Source organism: Pinus tabuliformis, chromosome 7 (genome assembly GCF_031772625.1).
Source record: "Pinus tabuliformis cultivar Carrire ecotype Pingquan chromosome 7, CPIR1, whole genome shotgun sequence".
In the NCBI taxonomy this organism is placed as follows: domain Eukaryota; kingdom Viridiplantae; phylum Streptophyta; class Pinopsida; order Pinales; family Pinaceae; genus Pinus; species Pinus tabuliformis.
Genome location: NC_142293.1, coordinates 1804359461 through 1804386113, shown reverse-complemented (window position 1 = coordinate 1804386113; position 26653 = coordinate 1804359461). Strand labels below are relative to the sequence as shown.

The 26653-nt window shown below is 40.4% G+C and overlaps 1 pseudogene; it reads left to right on the top strand.

Moving 5' to 3' along the window:
- The first annotated feature begins 349 nt into the window (after positions 1–349).
- Positions 350–23022, top strand: LOC149255565 (glucan endo-1,3-beta-glucosidase 14-like; annotated as a pseudogene).
- Positions 23023–26653: the final 3631 nt, after the last annotated feature.

Genomic DNA, 26653 nt, shown 5'->3' with positions numbered 1-26653 from the left:
TTTGAATGGTTTAGACTATCCCTTCGATCCTTCATGGCAGCTGCTCGGCCTTCTGTTTCTTTAAAAACTTTGTTTGCCCATTTCTAAATGCTTCGCGAAGAAAAACGGGTCATTCTGTGCCTTTCAGGCTTGCTGGGGCCTGTTCGATGAGGGGCTTTCCACTTTGGCCCATTTCCCATAGCCATGCGCGATTACACTAATCGCGCATGAAAAAACTGCCTCAGAATTTGAATCTGGGCTTCCTGAGCACGATTTTCGCCTTTCGCGCCTTTTTGAGTGATGATGTCAGCAGTGGGTCCCAGTACGGAGGTGACGTGGCATGCTGACGTCAGCAGATGACGTCAACGGTATGGCGGGTGACGTGGCAATGGTGAGTTGGCAGTATGGTGGCAGGAGGCCGATGCAGACAGATGATGCAGTAGGATGACGTCACTGGGACGTGGCGGGGAGGTGACGTCATGATGAGGACGTGGCACTGACGTCACCCAGGGGGGGTGGTTTGGTGGTTTTGGGCGCACCGCCTTTGCACTGAAGCGGTTTCAGAGGAAGGGGCTACGCCACACCCGAGAGGGAAACGCGTGGCGGGAGTACGGCGGGAAAACCGCTGAACTCCCGAACGCTAACCCTCGGCATGTTGGCGTGTGAAAAGACCCGCTCATCGTAGATCTTGGGCAAGCCAGATCTAACGGCCGACGAGACAGGTAAGTCGGTGGAAGGTTAGGGCAGGGACCCGCCCGCTATTTTATTTGTTTATTCATAGGGCGGGGGGTTAAACATTGGATATGTGGGTTTATGGGTTATGCGCCGGGGAATTAAACGATGATTTAATGTTCAAAAAAGCATTTAAACATTTAACTTTTGGGAATAATGACTGCAGAGGGTAGAAATATGAGGTTTTTTAGGGTGAAGGGATGGGTAAAGGTTATTAACTTAACCAGATGTCAAGTTAATCCCAGGGTTTGAACGTGGAAGGCTAATGTCAAGCTCCTGGTGAACTCAGCATTTCCCAAACTTGATATTATATGGCTATAGTGCCAAGGGATGGGGATATGTACCTAGGGGATTTTTATATTTAGTTTTAGTAGGGGAAGGGGAAACAAATAGGAAGCTATATAGTAAAATTAGTAGTTAATATGACAAGTGATCAGAAATCGCTAAGTATGTGAAACTTAGGCTGTTAGGGGGGAAAATGATTCATAGAGGAAGCAGGAACATGCCTTGAGTAAATCAGATTTTCACCAAGGCAAATGATGTGCAAATGATGAAACTAAGAGGTTCAAGCAGATCTTGACCTCTTCAGGGGAATTAGTGAGTGATTTGGGGGAAAAGGAAGAAAGGGAGGTTAGAGATATCCAGTTTGAGTTCCTCCAAACAAAACTGCCTTGTAGCTGTGATCTGAAGTACAATATCACTTTAAAACACAAGACTGATCACATATCAACATTTTGCAACCTCAAAGAGTACCAACCCAGCCTACTTATCTAGCATTTTTTCTTCTTTTTGGTTTGGGTGCCTTAAGACTTGCAGACCCTACTTTACAATTTTTCTTTTGGCTGCCCTCCTATCTAATTTTATCCTTATTTCTTCCAAGGGCCTAGATTAAGCAGTTGGACTCCTTTGTTTCTCTACCTATCTACAAATCTTCCAAGATTAAGCTGTTTGGACAGATATCAATTCTCTATATTCTAAAACAAGAAATTGAAACCTAGGGAAGCCAAGATTTAATTGTTTGGACTTCCATTAACATAACATTCTTCAAAGATGGTTAAGTCATCAAAATTGGAATACAGTAGTGGCATTTGGACTGGCACACTTTCATGGCCTCTTCTTTGGCCTTTTTCTGGAAATATGGAGCATTGCAGGATGCAAAGTATGACATATTTGGCATGTAAAACTGTCAATCATGAAAGATGAACACCTGTTGCAATAGGAGGCTAACAGTGGCTCCACTTGGAGATTGCATTTCCTTGTGAAGAAGCCAAGAACATCAGGTTAGACTGCCTTGATCTTCTATTGTTGCTGTGGATTGAAACTTCTTTATGTTGGCTGTTAAAGTGTGAAACTTTGGAATATGAACATCTCCGTCCTCAACTGAATTACTGTAAACTGCATAGCATCGCCCTCTTTCTTATGCGTGCTTGATGTTATTTATAGTATTGCTTGAGCATTGTGCCTTTGAAAACAGAGATAAAAACTGATGTGTTTGTTTTAGCTCTGGTCTAGAAACGGTTGCTGATGTGAAATTAAAAAATGCTCCTCTCTTATTGATATTGTTTGACTAAAGACTGCAAGCTGCCCACAATTTGCTTCTACCATGAATTTCTGTGATATGGCAGTGCTACTATTGTTGTTTTACCGAGATTAATCCAGAGACAGAGCTTTTAAAGAATGGAATACTTGCAATTGGCTGGGTTTTCACAAAGATTGTTGCTGCTCCTCTAACACTTAGATTGCTTACACAAAAACTAAAAACAAAGCACTAATATATACAAATATCAATGTACAAAGAGATATGTACAGAGCTGGATTGTATCCCTTTAAAAGGGATCATGGTAATGTTTCAGCATTCGGCCATTCATAGGGCCTTCTTCAGCTGTGCTACCCTCTACATATTTGAGAAAATATGTGTTATTTCCCTGAACAACAGAAATAACGAATGGTCCTTTACATAAAAAATCAAATTTTGCATGTTTTCCCTTGTCCTCTCTCCGTGAATCCCACCTTAGAACTTTGTCACCAATATAGAAATCCTCAGCCTTAGCTCTCTTATCAAACATCCTTTTGAGCCTTCTTGCAAAATCTGAGCTCTGTCATAAACTTGCTCTCTGGTTTGCTGAAGATAAATGGTTTGGTTGATTCTTCGTTGAATATCATTTGGTTCAGCCTGAATCTCCTGTAACAGTCTAATAGTAGGGATGCCCAAAGATGAAGGAAACCTGGCTTCCATGCCATATACTAGCTCATAAGGGCTCATCCCAATGGATTTCTTTGTTGAAAATCTGTCTGCCCATAGGGCATTTATGAGCTTTCTATGCCAGTTCTTCTTCTTTTCTTCTAGCACTTTCTTTATGATATTAATCAGGCTCTTATTAGATGACTCAGCCAAGCCATTAGCTTGGGGGTAATAGGCTATGGAATGCCCCAAGGTGATGTGAAATTTGTGGCAAAATTGATCATTTTTTTGGATTTAAAAGCAGCGACATTATCAGTAATGATCTTCTCAGGGCAGCCAAATCTAGAAAGGATGTTGCACTCAAGGAATTGGATAATGATGGTGTCATTAGCTTGTCTGCATGGGATGGCCTCAACCCACTTGGTGAAATAGTCGGTGGCTGTTAAAATCCATTTGTGCTGGCCTGAGGAAGAGGGATGGATTTCTCCAATGAAGTCAAGACCCCATTGTTGAAAAGGCCTTTCAATTGAGATGGGTTTAAGGGGCAGGGGCAACAACTTTCTTTTGCCCTCAAAGTTTTGGCATTTGTGACATGAAATGGCAAACTTCTTTACATCTGCAAAAAGAGAGGGCCAATAGAAACCAGCCCTTAGAATTTTATCTGTTGTGGATTTCCAATATAGATGTCCTCCACAGTCACCTGCATGGAATTATTTCATGACATTGTTAGTTTCATTCATGATTAAACAATTAAGCAATATACCTTCATGATTTTTCCAAAATAATGCAGCATCTATGACACAAAACTTCGAAGCCTTCATTCTTAAAAATCTTTTCTTAGGTCTGGACAATCCTGGGGAAGCAAACAGGTTTAAACAAACAAAGCATATATCAGCATACCATGGGGATTGCAAAAAGGTTTCACTGATCTGTGGAGTCGACAGCTCATGTTCATTGTCCAATTGGTTAATGTCTAAGGCTTGAAAGTTTGTTTCGGACATCAGTTTGGTAAACCTTGTCCCTTTATGAGCTTGGTTGGTTTTATTTCTATGTCATATTCAAGGATGTTTGCAATCCATTTGCCTCTTTTGCCCTCTAATCCCTCTCGGGTTAATATGTCCTTCATAACAACATCTGGGACATAGGCAATTACATGCGAATATAAAATGTACACTCAGAAATCTTTGATTGCTTTGACCAAGGCATAGGCCTACTTCTCCATGATTGGGTATTTCAAAGGGGCATCTCTTAAGGCTCAACTAAAAAATGCAATTGGCTTTTCAGCTCCCTGATCATCCTTTTGCAAAAGAACAACAACTATGGTGTGATCAGATGCAAAAGAAAATATGATAAAGTCCCTATCAAATTGTGGACTTGTGAGGACAGGGGCTTGGGTTAAGGCAGATTTTATGCCCTCAAAGGCTTGCTTGGTTTCAAGAGACCATCTTACTTTGGCATCCTTTTTTAACATGTTGCTTAATAGTCTTATCAGCTCAGCTAGATTTGGAATATATCTCCTTAGGAAGTTGATCTTTCCCAGGAATGCTTGCAACTCTTTTATGTTTCTTGGATATGGGATGTGGAGGAGGGCTTGGATTCTTTTAGGATCAATTCTAATCCCGTCCTTTGATATGATATGGCCAAGGAGTTTTCCTTCTTCAAGGCCAAAGAGGGATTTTTTGGGGTTCAAGGAGATGCCATATTTCCTGCATGTCATGAATATCTACCTCAAATGTTTCAGGTGCTCTTGATCAGATTTAGAGAAAGGGGTTAGATCGTCAAGATATACAACTAGGAAATCAAGTATTTCTTTGGCAAATGCAATATCCATTGCCCTTTGAAAGGTGGCACCAGTGCTTTTAAGTCTGAATGTCATCTTCACATACTTAAATGTTCCCCACGGTGTGGTAAAGGCTGTCTTGTCTTGGTCATCCATGTGAACCAGTATTTGATTGAAACCTGAAAAAGCCATCTAGCAGAGAAATTCTAGATGATCCCACTACTCTCTGCAGAATATGATCCATTTTGGGCAATGGGTAGTCGTCTTTTAGGGAGACTTGGTTTAAATTTATTAGGTCTATGCATAGCCTAATCTCTCTTGTCTTTTTTCTTGTAGCAACAAGATTGGATACCCATTCAGAAAATCTGATGGGTGCTATGATACCTACTTCAAACATTCTTTTCACTTCCTTTTCAATCAAAGGGAGAAGCATGGGATTGATTCTCCTTAGTTTGTGTTTGAAGGGATTTTGGTTTGGTTTTAAGGGAATGGTGTGTTGGATTACTGAGGTGTCATAGGATTTCAAATCCTCATAACTCCAAGCAAATACATCTTGGAATTCTTTGAACAAATCAACATATTTGGGCTTCTTTGCAGGTGGCAAATTTTTGGATAATTTGATCATTTTGGGCTTCTCTGCTGTCACGATGTTATGTTCTTCTATAGCAGCATTCAGGGGTTGCATTTTTGGTTTCTTGGGAACATCATTAGCATCAAACATGTCTTCCAATGGAGTGAGGCCAGTAGGGAGTAAGTTATCTTTCAGATCAATGATCTCGACCTCTGTTTCGGCTATTTCCTCCAAATGCATCAGTTTCAATTCTTCTATATTTGTATTATCAAAAACAGTTGGTTTCAGCATTCGTTTGGCCGTTATAGACGTTATAGCCTACTGATTTTCATTTGTTTGTTGTTGTTCATCCGTCATATCATCCATGTCAATGTTAATATTTGTAAACTCATGCTCAAGGATGAGGAAATTGTTAATCTAGGCATCATTCTCGAACACTTGCCAATCTTTAACATTATTTGGGACCGCGGGCCTGTGTTTTATTTCAGCAGTGAAATGATGATTTGGTTCAAAGGGAAGCTTGCATGTACTAGCAAAAGTGGCCAGGTTGTGTGCATGAATGTTATGCTGTCTTGAAATATTGGCAAGCTTGGATTCAGTGAATGTGTTGAGTATACTAGTGGCAGCAGTCCTATAGGCCCTCATTCTATTGTCATTGGTAACAAAATTACCTTTCATCTATTGCATGATTAAATCAGAGTCACCTAAAATGGATACTTTTGCAGCTCCTAGAGCTTTGAGCAGTTTAAGGCCTAAGAGGAGAGCTTCATACTCTGCCATGTTATTAGTGCATTTGAAATTTAGTCTGTAGGCTGCATGATTGTTATATGTATTGTGAATCCAGACACCTGCCCCTTCTCCTAGCTTGTTGACAGAGCCATCAAACTCTAAATACCATATGATTTCTTGCTTGTGGTTAGTGTCAAGAGTTTCCGTCATTGTTGCAGCGGACAGATTTGAATTTTCTGTTTGGGTAGGTTCTTCTTGTAAGCTGGTTGCCTTGATTGTTTTGATAGTTTTATCAGTATGGGAAACCGATTCTTCATTGATGTGTGTGCTAATTTCTGAAGCCAACAACTTGACATCAATGGGAGGACTTATTTCATCATTAAATAAAATAAAAGAATCCATATCAGAATGGATTGAGTAAATGGGAGAATTTTTAGGCTGGCTCTCACTAGTTACCACATATTTCATCAGTGTTTCTCTATACAGTCTCTTTGGTTGCCCAAAGACAGATATAGTGGCATAAGAGAGGTCTAATTGGAGGGATCCTTGGAGTTTTTCTTCCTAAGATCTTGACAATAACATGCCATACTTTGGTGGAATGTCAGCAACCACCACATCCATGAGGATTGTCTTGTTAGGAAATTGGACTAAGGAGACACACAGGTCTTTGATGAGGCCTAAACACTTGACTTGACTTGAGTCAAGGGAGAATAGATCTTTGTAGGGTCTTGTAACATCAAGGTTGAGCTTTTCCATTACAGCTTTGGGCATAAGGTTGTTGGAGGCACCTGAGTCAAACATGGAATTGTGCAGGACTTTTTCATGTATATGTAAACTGACATAAAAGGGCAAGAGAGGTCCATGTGTTGATTTTCCGTTAACTTCTGGACCAAATAGCAGCTCAGGTTGATCATCAAGAACATTCACATCATCCTTTACCTTTGGCATTTGAAGTGACCTTTGAATTTTTTGCCTATACACATCATGTTTGGCCAGTTCGGATAAGGGGATGGATATCTTCAATTTACCTATTTATGACTCTAAGTCGAATGATTTTTCATATTGGTTTTTAGTAATGTGAGAGGCGAGTTTCCCCTTTTCCATTGGAGCATCAACAACTTGGTCTTGTTTATCAGTGTTATGGGAAGTGTTTGATTGCGTTTTTTCTGTTTTAGGAGGGCTTTTCGGAATGCTATTCAAATTTTCTTTCCCGGAAGAAGGTGGCTGAGACTGGTCAATAGAAGGCTGCATTTGTGATATGTCGTCTACAGTCACTTGATGCGGGTTTGGGATAGGTATATCAGCGGATTCTGTTATGAAAACCTTGCCTTTAGTCTTGTTGGGTTGTTTGCCATCCTTTGGTTTGTTAGGTTCAGGAATGTCAATGGTCCTAGTTCTCAGCTTATATTGTTTGTGGATCTCATACACAACAGTTTCATAACCTTGTTTAAAATCAAAAGATTCACCAGACTTAGTCTGAAATTGATTAAAGTCATGCTCATCTTGGTGTTTTTGAGTTAGGAAAATTTGTTGCTCAGCCCTCGAATCCACCAGGTTCATGTGAGTGTCCTCTGGGGGTTCACTAGATGTAGATGCTTCCGCATAATTTTCATGAAAAGGTGGTCTTATATCATGGTCTGGACTAGACCTACCAAAATTTGTGTTCTGTGTTTTCCTGAAATTTGTGTTCCTTATTGTATTGGACTGTTTTCCTTCCCATGATGATTTCCTCTCAACACTTTCTAGTCTGTCTCCCACCTTTGCATGCCATTGATAATAGCATCAAGTTTATGATCTAAGGCTGTGGGTTCTTCTTTGAAAGTGGTTCTTCTCTCCATTCTAGCTCTATTTCTTTTGGCAATCAGGTTGGCCTCTACGCTAACAACAACATTTTGCATGTCTGCAAGGGTTTGAGGGGCTCTTTCTTTTAACTGGTAGGACATATCTGGGTCGAATCCATCAGGAAATTTATACAAGGCAAGGTCAGGTGGAGGTCTCACGTTATGTGCTATTGCATTATAGACATTATTGAATCTAGCACAGTAGTCTAGGACAGACTCTTGAGGGCCTCTTATTATTGTATCGTACTCAGCAAGTATGTGCAAGGGATCTTTCTTTTTGATAATCCTGAGGCATAGCCCCAGGGTTTGCAGGTAATTTCAGGGGTGCATATCTATTGGCCATGTTTACAGGGACGACCGAAACAACAGGGATGAGTGGAACAACCAGGACAATTGGAACACCAGTAGTGGTAACGATAGTATGTGTAGTGAATGGAGGTGTGGAGGGAGTGCTTTGGGAATTAGATGATGAACAAGGGGAGGTAGGGGTTGAACGAAATAATTCTTTGACAGGGTTTGGAACACTGCTTGGGCTAACTGGCTGAGGACTATTATCAGCAAAATTTTCTCTTTGTTCTTGCTTCCTAATGATTTTTGGGATTAAGTTCGGATTTTCAAAAGCAGCTGGTGGATTTGGGTTTGGATTTGACCTTGTATAACGAGAGTTCTTTTTGGGAGACAGATTCTGAATTTGTTTTGTTATTTTTTGCGAATGTTTTTAGAATTGGCAAGGAACTGATTAAATTCCGGGGACAGTTATCTGTAGTTTAAAACTAGCATGAAGATTGACTGAAGCAACATTTATTTACTACTGTAACTGCAAAGCAAGAACAGTTTCAAAGGCTTCCTGGCCGACATTCAGACTTCATTTTTAGTTTTAAGTAACAAACAACACTGATTTATGTTCCTCAGGTGGTTTCCAACTTGATTTGTGAAAATAACTAAGGACGGTCCCCAACGGAGTCTCCATTATGTTATCACTCAGGTTGTCCTTCTGGTCGGCATCAAAAGGATACGGCCGAGGTAACCACAGACCAATCTTTGGACTGCAAGTTCTAGCCCACCTGCAATCAGAGAGGGCTCTCTCTTTTTTATTTAGCTTTGTTGATATTGCTTTTAGGCTAGTTATTGAGTTCAAGGGGTTTTGTTTTGTTTTTTGGTGGGAAGGATGATGCTTTCAAGTAAAGAGGGAGGGATAGCATGAAAGTTTTAGAACCATTGGGCGTGGAGTCAAGGAGTAGGACTGCTAGTGCGTTCTCTTGGTGACAAGAAGGAATATGGAGCAAGCTAGCTGCATATGAAAGAATCATTCAAGGTAAAAGAGATGGATTAAAGGCTAATGAATGAAGGGCAATTAAGGATCTCTCGTTCAAATTAGCAGAAAGAAGAAAAATGAGCCCTATCTAGGAGTAGTTAAGAATTCCTAGGTAACAGTCATTCATATATGAAAATATGTCAAACATGAGCCATAACAGAATTCATATTTATGCCTAATTCAAGAGGAAAACATTAAGAAGCCACAGAAACTAAGCATAGAGTGCAACCAAGCAAATTCTAAACCAATCCTTTGTTCTATGACTTGAGCATATGTGAAATGGAAATAACAGAGGTAAGGAAAACTTATTGATTCATATAGCAGCACAAGAATTCCGCATTCAATTCTTCAAACCATTACACACAGAGCAAACAACCATTCCTCCAAAGCTTTTCAACAATCTTTGATTAAGTAAAACATCTCAGATATCCAGTGCGAGTCACTAATGAGGATTATCAACCAACCAACCCTTTAAACAATACAGAGGGTCGGTATATATAGGGAAAATTATCCAAAAACTAGTCTATTACAGCCGACCTAAACAGGTCTGAAAGAAAATGATTACTTTAACCTAATCTTATCTAGAAATAAATGTATGAAAATAACTTTGAGCTGCGCTGATGGCAGCTGTATCAAAGCTGAGTTAATGTCTGTCCTCGGTGGCTCAGTGCAGTCCACCTGTAATAATTGTGATTTGTCCTTTATCTCTGTTAAACACACATGGACAACAAACAATGTGAAAGATAAATCATGTGAGTTCATTTTTTATTAACAATAGATATACATTTATAGTACAAATATGTGACTCTTGGGTTTCAGATCCCAAGGTCTCTTGGACTGCTTAGTCTTTTCGGCTTCCACACTAACCCTTTAGGATTAGGTGTCCAACATTCCCCCCCTTAATCCGAAGGGTTATGTATGAGTCCAAGAAGAGAGCTGCAATACAAAATGTGCAAAAATGCATGGCAGCACTAGGCTGAATGTGCTCTATGAAATGTTGGTAAAAAAGGCGGTGGTTTAAGGATGACCACCAACACTGGAACGCTTAGTGCAGTTCCCGGAACTCTTCCAAAACTGGCAAGAAACTGAATTTTTCTGTTAGAGGAAGTGATCCTATTGTTTTAAAGAGGGAAACCTTCAACCATAAAAGGGAGGCCTCACCTCGCATAAAAGGTAAAACTTCAACCTGAAAAGGGAAGTCTCAACCTGTGATGGTTTAAGGATAACCAACAACTCTGGAATGCTTAATGCAATTCCTAGAACTCTTCCAAAACTGGCAAGAAGCTGGTGTCTTCTGCTAGAGGAAGTGTTCTCAATCTGTGATGGTTTAAGGATGACCAACAACTCTGGAATGCTTAATGCAATTCCTGGAACTCTTCCAAAACTGGCAAGAAGCTGGTGTCTTTTGCTAGAGGAAGTGTTCTCAATCTGTTCACGGGCATCTTTGTCTCTGGCTACAACTCTGAAACTGGTGTGGCAAGTTGTGGCTCAGGCTCGCTTAATGTGACTTTGAAGCTTGTAGATGACCATCATTTCCCCCCCTGTCAGATACAAGGTGAGATGATGGAGAAAACTCAACTGCAAGACTGTTCAATACTCTGGAACAAGTTCTGACATGTGTTTGGAATATCTTCTTGGCTGTTGATGCCCATTGCCAAGAAGCGATCCATCCAAGATGAATCTTTGTTCTTGCAGGATGTTTATTTCTGAAGCATCTGTGTGAAGAATGGCTGGTTTTATGACAGTGCTTACATGGATGAAGATCAAAACAGTGATCTTTCAAATGGCCAACTCAGTCACAGTGTTGGCATTTCACAATCTGTTGTTGTTGTTGTTGCTGTGGAAGAGGGGCAGAGTCTGGAACAGCTGAAGCTGAACTGTCATAAGGAGCAGGTGAACTGTCATGAATGAATCCAGCACTCTGAAACTGAATGGGCTTGGCATAGTCTAGAATATGAAAGGACAAGTCCTTGTCATATCCAAGACCAGTTCTGTGCTTGTTGTGGACAAGCTGTTCCCAAGGTCTGATGATGGGCTTGGGAAGTGCAGACTGAGTTTTTGCATCTGCATGTACAACTGCTACTTTATTGGAATGAACTGTACCATTATTAACATGCTGCTGATAGGTGGTTGTCTCAATGTTCTGAACAAAAACAGGTTCAGAATGGTGTAGCTCTTCTTGCTGTAGCTGTGATTCAAGCTGCAAAAAGTCGATCTTTTCTTGTGCATCATGCAGGCAGGTTTGAATGTCACAAAGAGTGTCTTTGCTAACATTTACCTTCCCACCAATAGTGGAGTGTATTAGTGTATTCAGTAACTCTAATACATCATGAAATCTAGCCATTGTCTCAACAAAGAAATGAACACTCAGCAAGTCTAGACAAACCCCAGCTATTGAAGATTTCAAAAAATTAAGAATATCAGTTTGAAAAAGGCACTCAACTAATTCCAGCTAAGAATTTAGCCAATCACTAACAGATTTGTGTCCAGCAAGAATGAGAGGCTCAAAGTCCTTCCAACACAAATACAATAGATATGTTTCACCCTTAAAATGCTCAGGTATACCAAGATACGCTTTGTATGGATGCACAACTAAATGACTTCTTCCTTCTTTGAAATTCGAACTTCAACTACAGGAATGGATTACATATACCTCTGATATATCAAATCTAATAATAACGGAGATCTGAAGTAGAATATACCAGCAAATGTTAGGAAGAACAGTGGTTGTAGATAAGTGTTATAACATCAAAGAAGCTCCATCATTACAGAGAAAACACCACAGTGATAATATATGCAACGTATTCAGCTCCAAGACAGGGAAATAAATATGGAGTGTCTTCAATATATTCACAGCCACACATGAGATGAGGAAGTTTGAGATCCTTTATAGCAGAGGTACATCACCAAACATCACTTCCAATAGTCTATACTCATTAAGATTTCAAGCACAGGTACAGTGATATGCTGCTCAACTGAAACAACCACAGAAAATACAAGTTTGTAGCCTTGGGGCTAGATCATTCTTTATGGAAGTCGCTGTAGAAAATACAAAGTTGGCCTATGCAGGTCACAAACCAACTTTAGAAAGATTGCTTTAGGCCTGGAAGTTACAAGGCTATTGGAGGAGTACACCTGGTATAGGCTCCTTCTATTAAGAAATTGAACAAGTTGATTGCATACGCCACTGAAATAAACTCAATCTTCTGTATAGGCAGTCTGCTACAGAATTATGGCAGAATACTCAAATCTGGTGCATGTGAACCTATATATACGACGATGGTCTCCTTCATATCAGATTTGTTGTCCCTCTTCATTCATTTGAAACATAGGATCATTGTACATTTATCCAGTTCGGTTTTGTGCTTGGTACTTAGGAAATTTGTCCCATCTTCTTATAAAGAATTTGGCTCTCCTCCACAACAAAGATAGAGCTTTCTCTGGTACCTGGTTCAGCCTTAATATTCTTTGAAAAAATGCACAAAACAACCTTGGGTACAATGAGAAACCATACCTCAATGCTCCGACTCTTTAATCTCTACGACTTCCTAATCAATGCGGCCATGATTGTTGACATTATGATTCAAGTATTGTCCTTGATGGAAACTCACTCAGTAGATGGTACAGGTGCTCAGAGGTTGGTACAGGTGATGGAAACTTAATCAGAAGACAGATCTCAGTACAGCATGCCAAGAAAGCTCATACACGCTGTTTCGTTAAGCCCAAGTCGCGTGTACACGCAAGTTCGATTCAGAAAAAGCGCGTGTATGTGGAAAGGTTCCTTTGGTTCATGGTGGTTAGACCTTGAAAGTTGTGCCTATGATTTCGGACCATTATGTCTCGACGGGCGTGTCGATCCCTAGTTTTAAAGTTGATGGTATTGTGTTACTATGGTTTTGGCTCTTGGTATTGAGAAAGGCCTAAGGCTATATAAGGAGAAGAAGATCATTAGGCAAAGATCATCTTTCGACAAGGCATGAATATCTAAGAGAGAAAGAGATCTGATATGCAGGTTCTGAGTTGGTTGATCTAAGTCAAGGAGAGATCACATCGGTTAATGGAAGACTAGATCTAAGGATAGATCGGGATCTAATGGTTTGACATGCACTATCATGATATGGTTGATTATGCGTATTTCTAGATCTGCATATTGTCGCAATGTTACGTTCTGAATCTAACTAATGTCTGGTACAGCTGCAAATTGAGAAAGTTTATTTTTAGATCTATACGCAGGTTGGCTTCGGTAAAAGAGCGTGTATACGCGGGTTCTGCTCATTAAAGTAGCGTATATCTTTTGAAGCTTGATTTGGGTTTACAGTGGAGTCTGACTGTTATTGCAGAGTTCTGTAGTCTGCTCTGTGTTCTGGTAACTGGTGATTGACAGGGTTCAGTGGTTCAGTGATTCAAAGTTTGGTTGATTTATGCTTCAATGATCTGTTATGGAAATTGAATGAATTGTGGTCTTCAGATTGTAATGTTGTGCTTCAGGAATATCCAAGTCTGAAAATGTATGAAAAGTGATACCTGGAAGAAGGAAGATTGTAGGTCAGCACCTACGTACTAGTATCTTGGCTAGTACAAAAGCAAAGGGGGTTGGAGCTCCCTTCCAAGGAAGTTTGGAGAACGAGAGAAGGTTGAAGCCTTCTGCAGGTTGTAGCCTGCGTACTGGTATAAGGCTGCACCAGTACAAAAGATTGTAAACTGAAGTTTCATATTAAGAAAGATAGAGACAACTTGCAGCAGGTGGTTTTCACCCACATTGGGTTTCCACCTTATATCTTGGTGTTCATGTGTGTGGCTTTTTATCTGTTCTGTTATACTGCACATGTTTACTGTTAATATGATGAATAATGTCCTGATGCACTTAATTGAAGAATAAGCCAACTAAATTGTGAATTTTCTGCTTATACGCTGTTTTACTTCGTCACAGTAGCGTGTACACGCTGGTTCACTTAACTGAAGTAGCGTATATGTTTCTGGGCATTTAAAAGTTTGATTAATCTGATAATACTGATTCACCCCCCCTCTCAGTATTATTTCCAACAATTGGTATCAGAGCAGGTCCTTCAGAGAAGCTTGATCGCTTGAAGGAAGATCATTCATCATGAGCAACTACGAGAAAGAAGCATCAATCAGGCCACCGGTTTTTGATGGAACAAATTTCAATTATTGGAAGGTAAGAGTCCCTGCATATCTTCAATCTCTTGGTACAGAAGTTTGGGACATTGTAGAAACAGGCTATGCTTTTCCTTCAGCTACTCCTACAGATCCAGCTGAGAAAAGGGCATATGAAACAAATGCAAAAGCAGTCAGTACTCTATTAGGAAGTATATCTCAAACAGAATTCATGAAGGTCATGCACTTCAAATCAGCAAAAGAAATATGGGACAAAATGATCACTAGCTATGAAGGAGATGAACAGGTAAAGCAAGCTAAACTTCAAACACTCAGGATTCAATATGAGACTCTCAGGATGTATAATGATGAAAGTGTGGCTAATTATTTTCTCCGGGTAGATGAGATTGTTAATTGTATGAAAAATTTGGGTGAAGAAGTAAGAGAAACTATAGTAGTTCAAAAGGTTCTAAGATCTTTATCTCCCAAGTTTGAATCTAAAGTATCTGCAATAGAAGAAAAAGAAAATCTCCGTGTTCTCACTATGTCTCAGCTACATGGAATTCTAACCGCTTATGAAATGAGAAAGGGAGGTCCATCTGACAGAAGGGAAGCTGCTTTTAAGGCATCAGGAAAAGAAGATTACTATGAAGCAAGCCATGTTCCAGAAGAAGAGGAAGAAGAATCAAATTTTGTCAGAAATCTTCAAAGGGGTTCTGGAAGGTTCAGAGGTAAGCTACCTTTCAAATGCTTTGCTTGTGGGAAAGTAGGTCATTATGCTGCAAAATGTCCTTATAAGGATAAAGGAAAAGAACCTGCTAGATGGAACAAGAAACAAAGTACAAATAGGAAAAGCTACTACACCCATGAAGATAGTGATGGCTTATCAAACAGTGATGAAGATGAACAAGGTAATAAATATAAGCTGTTAATGGCATTTGAAGATGATGATTATGAGGATGCTATAGATGTGGATAATCTCTATAATGAAATCACTAGACTCAAGAGAGGCATAGAAGAAAAGAATGTGATTATTGATGCTTTGCAATTTCAGATTGATGAAAAGGAAAAACATCTTGAAAAACTAGAAGGTGAAATTGTTGGTCTCAGAAAAGAAATTGAGAAAACAAAAGCTATTAATCTTAAATTTGTCAAAGGATCTGAAACTTTGGATGAGATTATCAGTGTGCAGCGGTCTCCTCTAAACAAGACAGGTTTGGGCTATAATGGAGAAACCTCTCAAGCATCCACCTCAAAAAGTTATCTTGATGCAGCAAGAGGAAATGAGCGGAAGAACAATGAAGATAATCAGGTAAAGCAGGGACGAGTTACAAACAGAAACTATCAGGGACAATCCTCCTTAAGGATGAACAAAAGCTACAATCAACCACAGGTAAAATCTTCTCAGTTTGGCTCAAGAATAGATGAAAATAGAAATTACAATCAGTTGGCTGGTAGATTCAATAACCGCAGAAGCTTCTTCAATGGACAATGTTTTTCTTGCCACAACTTTGGTCACAGAGCAGCTCAATGTGTTGCATATAAAACAATCATGACTAGGGAAGCTCAAAAACAAAGAAGTATGACAGGGATTACAAAAAGGACCTATAACAACTTTTCGGTGCTTGAAAATGAAGTTGAATGTTCTATTTGCAATAATTTTGGTCATAAAGACTCTGAATGCAGGAGCAGGTTTCAGGAGAAAAAGGAACAAGCCACAAGCACCAAAACATGGAGAATAAAGGAACCTCAAACAGAAAGATGTGGGATAGCATTTTATGCAGAAGGACAGGAAAATCTATGGTACATTGACAGTGGATGTTCGAAACATATGACAGGTGATAAAGAAAAACTTGAATCTTATTCTACTTTAGAAAAAGGAAAGAAAGTCTCTTTTGGAAATGATACTCCTGCAACTATAAAAGGAAAAGGTATTGCTCCTTTGAAAGAAAAGGTCAAGGCTGGAAATGTTTTGTATGTTGATGGATTGAAACATAATCTTCTAAGTGTCAGCCAGATGTGTGATCAAAAAACAGAGGTTATTTTCAGATCGAATGGATGTCTTGTTCGTGATCTTGATACAGGTAAAACAGTTCTCAAAGGCAAAAGAACTCCAAATAATCTGTACATATTTGAAGAAGGACAACAACAATGCTATCTTAGCAAGGATGAAGAGCACTGGTTATGGCATCGAAGGTTGGGACATCTAAGCTTCTCTCAAATAAGGAAAGCATGCAAATATCAGGCAGTTCGCGATCTTCCAGATATCAAAATTCCAGACAACACCATATGCAAATCTTGTCAGTTTGGAAAGCAGACCAGAACTAACTTTCCAGAGAAGGAAGGATCAGCTAGCTTGCCTCTTGAGCTAGTCCATACAGATGTATGTGGTCCATTTAGGAAAAGGTCACCTCGAGGAGAAGAATATCTGATATTATTCATTGATGATTTCTCAAGGTTTGTTTGGTTAGGGCTTATGAAGCACAAAGATGAAGCATTCGAAAAGTTCAAATCCTTCAAAGCATTGGCCGAAAATGAATCAGGACACAAAATCAAGTGCCTCAGATCTGACAGAGGTGGGGAGTTCACATCAAATGAATTTTTTGATTTCTGCGATGAACATGGGATAAGAAGAGAATTCTCCACAGCTAGAACTCCTCAGCAAAATGGGGTTGTGGAAAGAATGAACAGAACTATCCAACAAATGGCTCGTGCTATGCTCGATGAATCAGGTACTCCTGCAACCTTCTGGGGAGAAGCCGCACATGCTGCTGTTATCATTCTTAACAAAACAAATGTCCGAGTAAACAGCACTCAAACACCTCATGAGCTTTGGAGTGGTAAAACTCCTTCCGTGAAGCATTTCAAAATCTTTGGGAGCAAATGTTATATCAAGAACACTGATGAGCAACTTGGCAAACTTGAACCTAGAGCAGATGAGGGTATTCTTCTTGGTTATTCTCCACATAGCAAAGCATACAAGTGCTACAATAAAAGACTTGGCAGAATTGTTGACAGTATTGATATAGTGGTTGATGAGAAGGGATATATTCCTAGGCAAGTTCATCATGAAGAAGATGAATGTTACTCTCAAAGGCGAAATGATGAAGAAGAAGAACCTCAAGAAGAAGAAGAATCTCAAGAAGAACCAGAGGAGCAGACAAGAATAGAAGAGAAGACTCCATCCAGATATGTCCAAAAGAATCATCCAGAAACTCAGATTGTGGGGCAGAAAGAAGCAGGAGTACAAACAAGAAGGACACTTGCAGAAGCCTCAAGCTACTTGGCTCTACTCTCCTCCATTGAACCACAAAATGTGAAAGAAGCATGCAAAGATGAATGTTGGGTCAAAGCAATGGATGAAGAACTTGAGCAAATCGAAAGGAACAACACTTGGGAATTAGTTCCTAGACCAAAAGATAAGAATGTAATAAGAACAAAATGGGTCTTCAAGAATAAGTTAAATGAAAATGGAGAAGTAATTAGAAACAAGGCCAGACTTGTTTGTAAAGGGTATGCACAGCAAGAAGGAATAGATTTTGAAGAGACCTTTGCTCCTGTGGCAAGACTAGAGGCCATCCGAATGTTCCTTGCTCTCTCAAGCTTTCAAAACTTCAAGGTATTTCAAATGGACGTGAAATCAGCCTTCCTGAATGGAGACTTAGAAGAAGAAGTATATATTGAGCAGCCAGATGGGTTCATTCTTGGGAATGATCCAAACCTTGTATGCAGATTGAAAAAGGCTCTCTATGGGCTCAAACAAGCCCCAAGGGCTTGGTACTATCGGTTGGACAAATATCTTCACCAACAAGGCTTTTCAAAAGGATCAGCAGATAGCAATCTCTATATAAAAGTTGAAAATAACAAATTGCTAATTCTTGTTGTTTATGTAGATGATATTATTTTTGGCAGCAATGAAGAGACTATGAGTCAAAACTTTGCCTTGGTTATGCAGAAAGAGTTCGAAATGTCACTTCTTGGAGAATTGACATATTTTCTTGGATTGCAAATCCAACAAAATGAAGGAGGTATCTTCTTGTCTCAAACCAAATACCTCAAGCAGATCTTGAAGAAGTATGGCATGGAAGAGTCAAAACCAGTATGTACACCCATGGTTACAGGATGCAGCCTCAGTGCAAATGATGAATCAGCAGCAGTTCACCAACCCACTTATAGATCCATGATTGGGAGTTTGCTTTATTTGGCAGGTACTCGACCAGATATTACTCATGCAGTAGGAATGGTTGGAAGATTTCAAGCCAACCCAAAGGAAACCCATCTTCAGGCAGTCAAAAGAATCTTCAAATATCTTCAAGGGACCCAAAACTATGGCTTATGGTATCCTAGAAATACAGATCTCACTCTTCATGCTTACACAGATGCAGATTGGGCTGGAAGTGTGGATGATAGGAAAAGCACAAGTGGAGGTGCTTTCTTCATGGGTTCCAGATTAGTGTCTTGGTTCAGCAAGAAGCAAAGTTCGATTGCCTTATCTACAGCTGAAGCAGAATATGTGGCTGCAGCATCGTGTTGCACACAAATTCTTTGGATGATGCAGACCTTGCAGGACTTTCAAATCACTTGCACTCCACCTATCTCTATCTTATGTGATAATACAAGTGCAATCAGCATTTCAAAGAATCCAGTCATGCACTCAAAGACCAAGCACATACCAATCAAGTACCATTTTCTTCGGGAACAAGTGCTTGAGCAGAAGGTCAAATTGGAGTATGTTCCTTCTAAGGAGCAAGTTGCTGATATTCTCACAAAACCACTGCCCAGGGAAACTTTTGAATATCTCAGACAAAAGCTGGGAGTAGTTGATGCTTCATCCTGTTGTTGAAGTTTGTTTGTTCTACAGAAAAGTTGGTATACGCAGGTTACGGAAGGGATATAAGCGTATACACGCGGATTTATGGTGAGTAAGTCACGTGTATGCTGGACGCTTGTTGCAGAAAGAATATCCGCGTACATACGCTGTTTTATACAGGATAAAACGCGTATATGAAGTTCTGAACAGCAAGGGAAAACTCTGAAGTTCTGAACAGCAATAGGAATGTCAGAAGTATTCAGGCACAGTTTCAGGAAGTGCAACAGGCACAGGTTCAGGGGGAGCAGCTCAAAAGTCTCATAAAGCATTGTTGGCATTCAGATGTTTTGGTTGTTGGTTTAAGGAGAAGGAGCTCAGAAAGAAATTCTAGTTGCTGATCTAACAAGATGTTTATCAGATGCTGCTGGTGTCTTTCCTAAGTCTTGGTCTAGATCTGTTGTCTCTATGTCATGTATCTCTCTTGTCTCTTTTATGGTGTCAAGGTCATGTAATGGCCTTTGTTGGTTTCCCCACTATGCCTGGGATGAATGATGAAATGTTCATGTATTATCATGTGGTTAGGTGAATGAGTCAATATTGATGTATCCCCACTTGGTTGGGTGGATGAGTCATTTTTTTTGTATATCCTCCTTAGTTGAGAAATGGATGTATGTATGAGTCTTTGGTGATAGGAAGGTCTTTTATGATGTATAGAGTCATGTTCTTCTTGAAGAACATCTTTTGCAGATCTTGCCTACAGTCAAGGGGAGCATGAACAGCACTTGGTGAGCAGGATGGATAGATTGGTACACTTTGGCATACACAAAGGGGGAGCACACTTGGAGATTTCAGCATGTACTCAGGGGGAGTATGGACAGCAGTATGGACAGCAGAAGGAATACCAAGGAAGAGAATATCTTGGTCCACCCTTTGCCCTTGATGTCAAAGGGGGAGAGTGACTTGGTGTGGTGGTTGCCATCAAGTCCAAAGGGGGAGATTGTTGACATTATGATTCAAGTATTGTCCTTGATGGCAACTCACTCAGTAGATGGTACAGGTGCTCAGAGGTTGGTACAGGTGATGGCAACTTAATCAGAAGACAGATCTCAGTACAGCATGCCAAGAAAGCTCATACACGCTGTTTCGTTAAGCCCAAGTCGCGTGTACACGCAAGTTCGATTCAGAAAAAGCGCGTGTATGTGGAAAGGTTCCTTTGGTTCATGGTGGTTAGACCTTGAAAGTTGTGCCTATGATTTCGGACCATTATGTCTCGACGGGCGTGTCGATCCCTAGTTTTAAAGTTGATGGTATTGTGTTACTATGGTTTTGGCTCTTGGTATTGAGAAAGGCCTAAGGCTATATAAGGAGAAGAAGATCATTAGGCAAAGATCATCTTTCGACAAGGCATGAATATCTAAGAGAGAAAGAGATCTGATATGCAGGTTCTGAGTTGGTTGATCTAAGTCAAGGAGAGATCACATCGGTTAATGGAAGACTAGATCTAAGGATAGATCGGGATCTAATGGTTTGACATGCACTATCATGATATGGTTGATTATGCGTATTTCTAGATCTGCATATTGTCGCAATGTTACGTTCTGAATCTAACTAATGTCTGGTACAGCTGCAAATTGAGAAAGTTTATTTTTAGATCTATACGCAGGTTGGCTTCGGTAAAAGAGCGTGTATACGCGGGTTCTGCTCATTAAAGTAGCGTATATCTTTTGAAGCTTGATTTGGGTTTACAGTGGAGTCTGACTGTTATTGCAGAGTTCTGTAGTCTGCTCTGTGTTCTGGTAACTGGTGATTGACAGGGTTCAGTGGTTCAGTGATTCAAAGTTTGGTTGATTTATGCTTCAATGATCTGTTATGGAAATTGAATGAATTGTGGTCTTCAGATTGTAATGTTGTGCTTCAGGAATATCCAAGTCTGAAAATGTATGAAAAGTGATACCTGGAAGAAGGAAGATTGTAGGTCAGCACCTACGTACTAGTATCTTGGCTAGTACAAAAGCAAAGGGGGTTGGAGCTCCCTTCCAAGGAAGTTTGGAGAACGAGAGAAGGTTGAAGCCTTCTGCAGGTTGTAGCCTGCGTACTGGTATAAGGCTGCACCAGTACAAAAGATTGTAAACTGAAGTTTCATATTAAGAAAGATAGAGACAACTTGCAGCAGGTGGTTTTCACCCACATTGGGTTTCCACCTTATATCTTGGTGTTCATGTGTGTGGCTTTTTATCTGTTCTGTTATACTGCACATGTTTACTGTTAATATGATGAATAATGTCCTGATGCACTTAATTGAAGAATAAGCCAACTAAATTGTGAATTTTCTGCTTATACGCTGTTTTACTTCGTCACAGTAGCGTGTACACGCTGGTTCACTTAACTGAAGTAGCGTATATGTTTCTGGGCATTTAAAAGTTTGATTAATCTGATAATACTGATTCACCCCCCCTCTCAGTATTATTTCCAACAATGATACCTTGAAATTCTGAGCATAAATAAATCTGAAACAGGCTCCTTATTTGCACATCCTTGGATCTTTAATTTCGGCCCAACCATTGAGAATAAATCAAGGTCCTTGCTGAGATTGGATACACGACCTGCCTAGAGATGGAATGTAGCTGTAAGAAAATTAAAACGCCAATGCTGGAGCCCCCATTCTCAGATATGATAATGATTGGAGATTACATTTGCGACTCTCAAGTCACGAAATTTTGCTTCGTCCAGTTTTTAGTGCCGTCAAAGATTTATTGGACCCGTGTCACCCATTGGTAAACACCACCGCGAACATTCTACCACGTATTGACCACATTTGTACACATTTTAAATAAAATTGGTATCCACCGCTGGAATTTTGAGAGTTCTCTGCGATTTGCTCTCAAAAATTTCACTCGACAACAACAATATCATTCTGCTCGGAAGGTGCACGTGTCTAATCCCAAAACAAATTTTCAACGAATCTCAATGGAGGGAGTGCAGATAAGTTCCTCCACAACAGGAATCAACTATGGACAAGTCGCAGATGACTTGGCACCGCCGGAACTAGTAGTGGGTCTTCAGCCACAAAGATCACAGGCATAGCTGTAGGGAACAAGGTTTACACAGGAACTGACACGCAGTTAATGGAAAACCTGGTTCCCGCAATGAAAAACATCCATTCGGCCCTTGTCAGCATCGGTGCAGACATGAATATTAAAGTTACCACTCCCCACTCTCTTGCTGTACTTGGGAATTCATTTCCACCGTCTGCTGGTTCCTTTGCATCAAACGTGAAGAGCCTAATGAAACCACTTTTGGATTTGTTGTCTCAGATTGGTTCTCCTTTCTTCATAAATGCTTATCCATATTTTGCATACAAGGGTGACCCCAGCCAGATATCCCTGCCTTATGTACTATTCGAACCAAATACAGGTGTTATTGACCCGAACAATAATGTTCATTATAACAACATGTTATATGCACAGGTTGATGCTGTTTATTCTGCGCTGTCTGCTCTAGGATATGCTAATATAGAAGTCACGGTCTCCGAAACTGGATGGCCTTCAAAGGGAGATGCCAATGAAGCAGGTGCAACCCTTCGGAATGCTCAGACTTATAATGGGAATTTACTTCAACTGCTCGCTCAGCGCGCGGACCTGACATCTTTCTGCCGTAAGCCCGAAGTTCATAGAAGTTCCGATCAACATCAACTTTTGGCCGACACTGTCAATGAGTCTTCATCCGTCCTTTTCTATGATAATCTCCACCGAAAATCTGCTAAGCCGCTGGAGGAAACCGAAGATGCGGCCTCAGAGAAAAAGAGAACGAGTTCTGTAATACAAGGCGACGATAATGCTGGCCCTGGGAACGCTGCTTGCAAGAGAACTCGAACCTTAGAGCGTTCATACGAGCACATTCAACACGAAATGGCTCCTTCCACTGCAATTAACCACCATTTGGCAAGTCGGACCAGCGATATTCACTAAGCATAATGGCTGGAGGGCGGCCTATTCAGAGAATAAAACGTATTCTGACACCATCTGCATGGGACAGGCTTCAGGGAACAACAACTAATAATACGAATTCAAACGCATTCAATAGGAGCAGACCATTCTGGGCGTTCATCAAAACGGCTCATCATTCAACAGCGTTAAGAACAAGAACTGAAGAGAGAGTACGTTTTGATTCTTGGAAATGATGGGAATTTATGGGAGAGAACGTTTTGATTCTAGAACTAATAGAACGTTTTGATTACAACAACCACTGAATGGTCTCCAGCAGCGTAACACACCATTACACTCATGAACCGCACCATATACCATTCAAATGATTTAAAAACTGCGCATTGATACTATTCACCTTCTTCAACACTTGCTGGACTCCACATAACTTGTGACTATGCGGCTATTGTGGATTCTGGCGAACCAAGACCCTATTCAATGAAACCGCAGAGCTGCTATATACTATGCGTAATAATTCTGTATCGGCTTAACTTTCGTTTCTTTAGTGTGGAATGTGCTCATCACCATTCGAAACTTCAGTCACCATTCATATATTCTCAACTTGTAACAGAATAAGCTAAGAGGCCAAATATCTTTTATAAAATAAAACCAGACATCCTTAGACAAACGAGCACATATTCTATTGTCTGTCGAGCAGTGAGATTTTACAGATCAACGCATATGTCAGTTCAACGCATATACCAGTTTTTGGATGGGCATATGTATAAACATGTTTCAACGCAGGAGTAATAACAACTCACCATAAACCAATTCAACACGCCATTCATATGATTTAAACCAAGGCAATATCAAGCATCAACCATTCAAATGTTATTATTCAAACGCATTCCAACGAACATATATACCAGCATATAATCGGTCTTCAAAATATATTTGCCATCACCATCTTACATATACAACCAGTGTATAATCGATGCGTAGGTTTACACAGGCCACAAAAAACAAGTGGCTCACAAAGGATTGAGCAGATTATGAACGTACTTGCTTCGATACCATGTTAAACACACATGGATAGCAAACAATGTGAAAGATAAATCGTGTGAGTTCATTTTTTATTAACAATAGATATACATTTATAGTACAAATATGTGACTCTTGGGTTTCAGATCCCAAGGTCTCTTGGACTGCTTAGTCTTTTCGGCTTCCACACTAACCCTTTAGGATTAGGTGTCCAACAATCTCTACCTCTAACTTGGTTTTGCTGCTGCTTAGCTGGCATTGATGTGCACTAATCCCGACCAGATAGGATTTTACATGGCCTTAACTGCTTTGCTGACTTTGATGAAGGTTTTTAATTTTCACCTGATTTGATGTTGCTGAACTGATACTCTTTGCCGCTTCCTGATACTCTTTGGCACTGATCCTGGAGTCTTTAATATCTTCTGAATGGTTTATACTGTCCCTTCGATCCTTCATGGTAGCTGCTCGGCCTTCTGTTGCTTTAAAAACTGTGTTTTCACCTTTCCAAATGCTTCGCAAAGAAAAACGGGTCATTCTGCGCCTTTCGGGCTTGTTGGGGGCTACGCGATGAGGGGCTTTCCACTTTGGCCCATTTCCCATAACCATGCGCGTTTAGCGCTAGGCGCTAATCGCGCATCAAAAGCTGCCTCAGAATTTGAATCTGGGCTTCCTAAGCATGATTTTCACCTTTCGCGCCTTTTTGAGTGATGATGTCAGCAGTGGGTCCCAGTATGGAGGTGACGTGGAAGGGTGATGTTAGCAGATGACATCAGCAGTACGGCGCGCGATGTAGCAATGGTGAGTTGGCAATATGGTGGTAGGAGGCCGACGCAGTAGGATGACGTCACTGGGACGTGGCGGGGAGGTGACGTCATGATGAGGACGTGGCACCGACATCACCTAGGGGGGCGGTTTGGCGGTTTCGGCTGCAATGCCTTTGTATTGAAGCGGTTTCGGAGGAAGGGGTTCCGCCACACCCGAGAGGGCGACGCATGGCAAGAGTACGACGGGAAAACCGCTGAACTCCCGGACACTAACCCTCGGCATGTTGGCGTGTGAAAAGACCCGCCCACCGTAGATCTTGGGCGGGCCAGATCTAACGGCCGACGGGACAGGTAAGTCGGTGGAAGGTTAGGGCGGGGACCCGCCCACTATTTTATTTGTTTATTCATAGGGCGGGGGGTTAAACATTGGATATGTGGGTTTATGGGTTATGCGCCAGGGAATTAAATGATGATTTAATGTTCAAAAAAGCATTTAAACATTTAACTTTTGGGAATAATGACTGCGGAGGGTAGAAATATGAGGTTTTTTAGGGTGAAGGGATGGGTAAAGGTTATTAACTTAACCAGATGTCAAGTTAATCCCAGGGTTTGAACGTGGAAGGCTAATGTCAAGCTCCTGGTGAACTCAGCATTTCCCAAACTTGATATTATATGGCTATAGTGCCAAGGGATGGGGATATGTACCTAGGGGATTTTTATATTTAGTTTTAGTAGGGGAAGGGGAAACAGATAGGAAGCTATATAGTAAAATTAATAGTTAATATGACAAGTGATCAGAAAGCGCTAAGTATGTGAAACTTAGGCTGTTAGGGGGGAAAATGATTCATAGAGGAAGTATGAACATGCCTTGAGTAACGCAGATTTTCACCAAGGAAAATGATGTGGAAATGATGAAACTAAGAGGCTCAAGCAAATCTTGACCTCTTCAGGGGAATTAGTGAGTGATTTGGGGGAAAAGGAAGAAAGGGAGGTTAGATATATCTAGTTTGAGTTCCTCCAAACAAAACTACCTTATAGCTGTGATCTGAAGTACAATATCACTTTAAAACACAAGACTGATCACATATCAACATTCTGCAACCTCAAGGAGTACCTACCCAGCCTACTTATCTAGCATTTTTTCTTCTTTTTGGTTTGGGTGCCTTTAGACTTGCAGACCCTACTTTACAATTTTTCTTTTGGCTGCCCTCCTATCTAATTTTATCCTTATTTCTTCCAAGGGCCCAGATTAAGTAGTTGGACTCCTTTGTTTCTCTACCTATCTACAAATCTTCCAAGATTAAGCTGTTTGGACAGATATCAATTCTCTATATTCTAAAACAAGAAATTGAAACCTAAGGAAGCCAAGATTAAGCTTTTTGGAATTCCCTTAACAGAACATTCTTCAAAGATGGTTAAGTCATCAAAAGTGGAATACAGTAGTGGCATTTGGACTGGAACACCTTCATGGCCTCTTCTTTGGCCTTTTTCTGGAAATATGGAGCATTGCAGGATGCAAAGTATGACATATTTGGCATGTAAAACTGTCAATCATGAAAGATGAACACCTGTTGCAACAGGAGGCTAACAGTTCCGAAAAGTTAGACATCTGCAAAAAATGCAAAGTGGATTACTTAACAAAATAAGAACTCTAAAATAAACACACACACACATGTAATCAGAGCATATATATAGTGAGTTTTACTACACTTAAATAAGCATAGTAATGTTTAAGGTACAGTCCATTTCGAGGCTGCAACAATGGAATCCCATCAAAGCCTACTAAATCGTAGGCACCTTTAGTCAAAACATGCTTAAAAATTTAAGGGCCCATCCAAAGTGGTTCAAATTTTCCCGCGCCAAGTTTATCA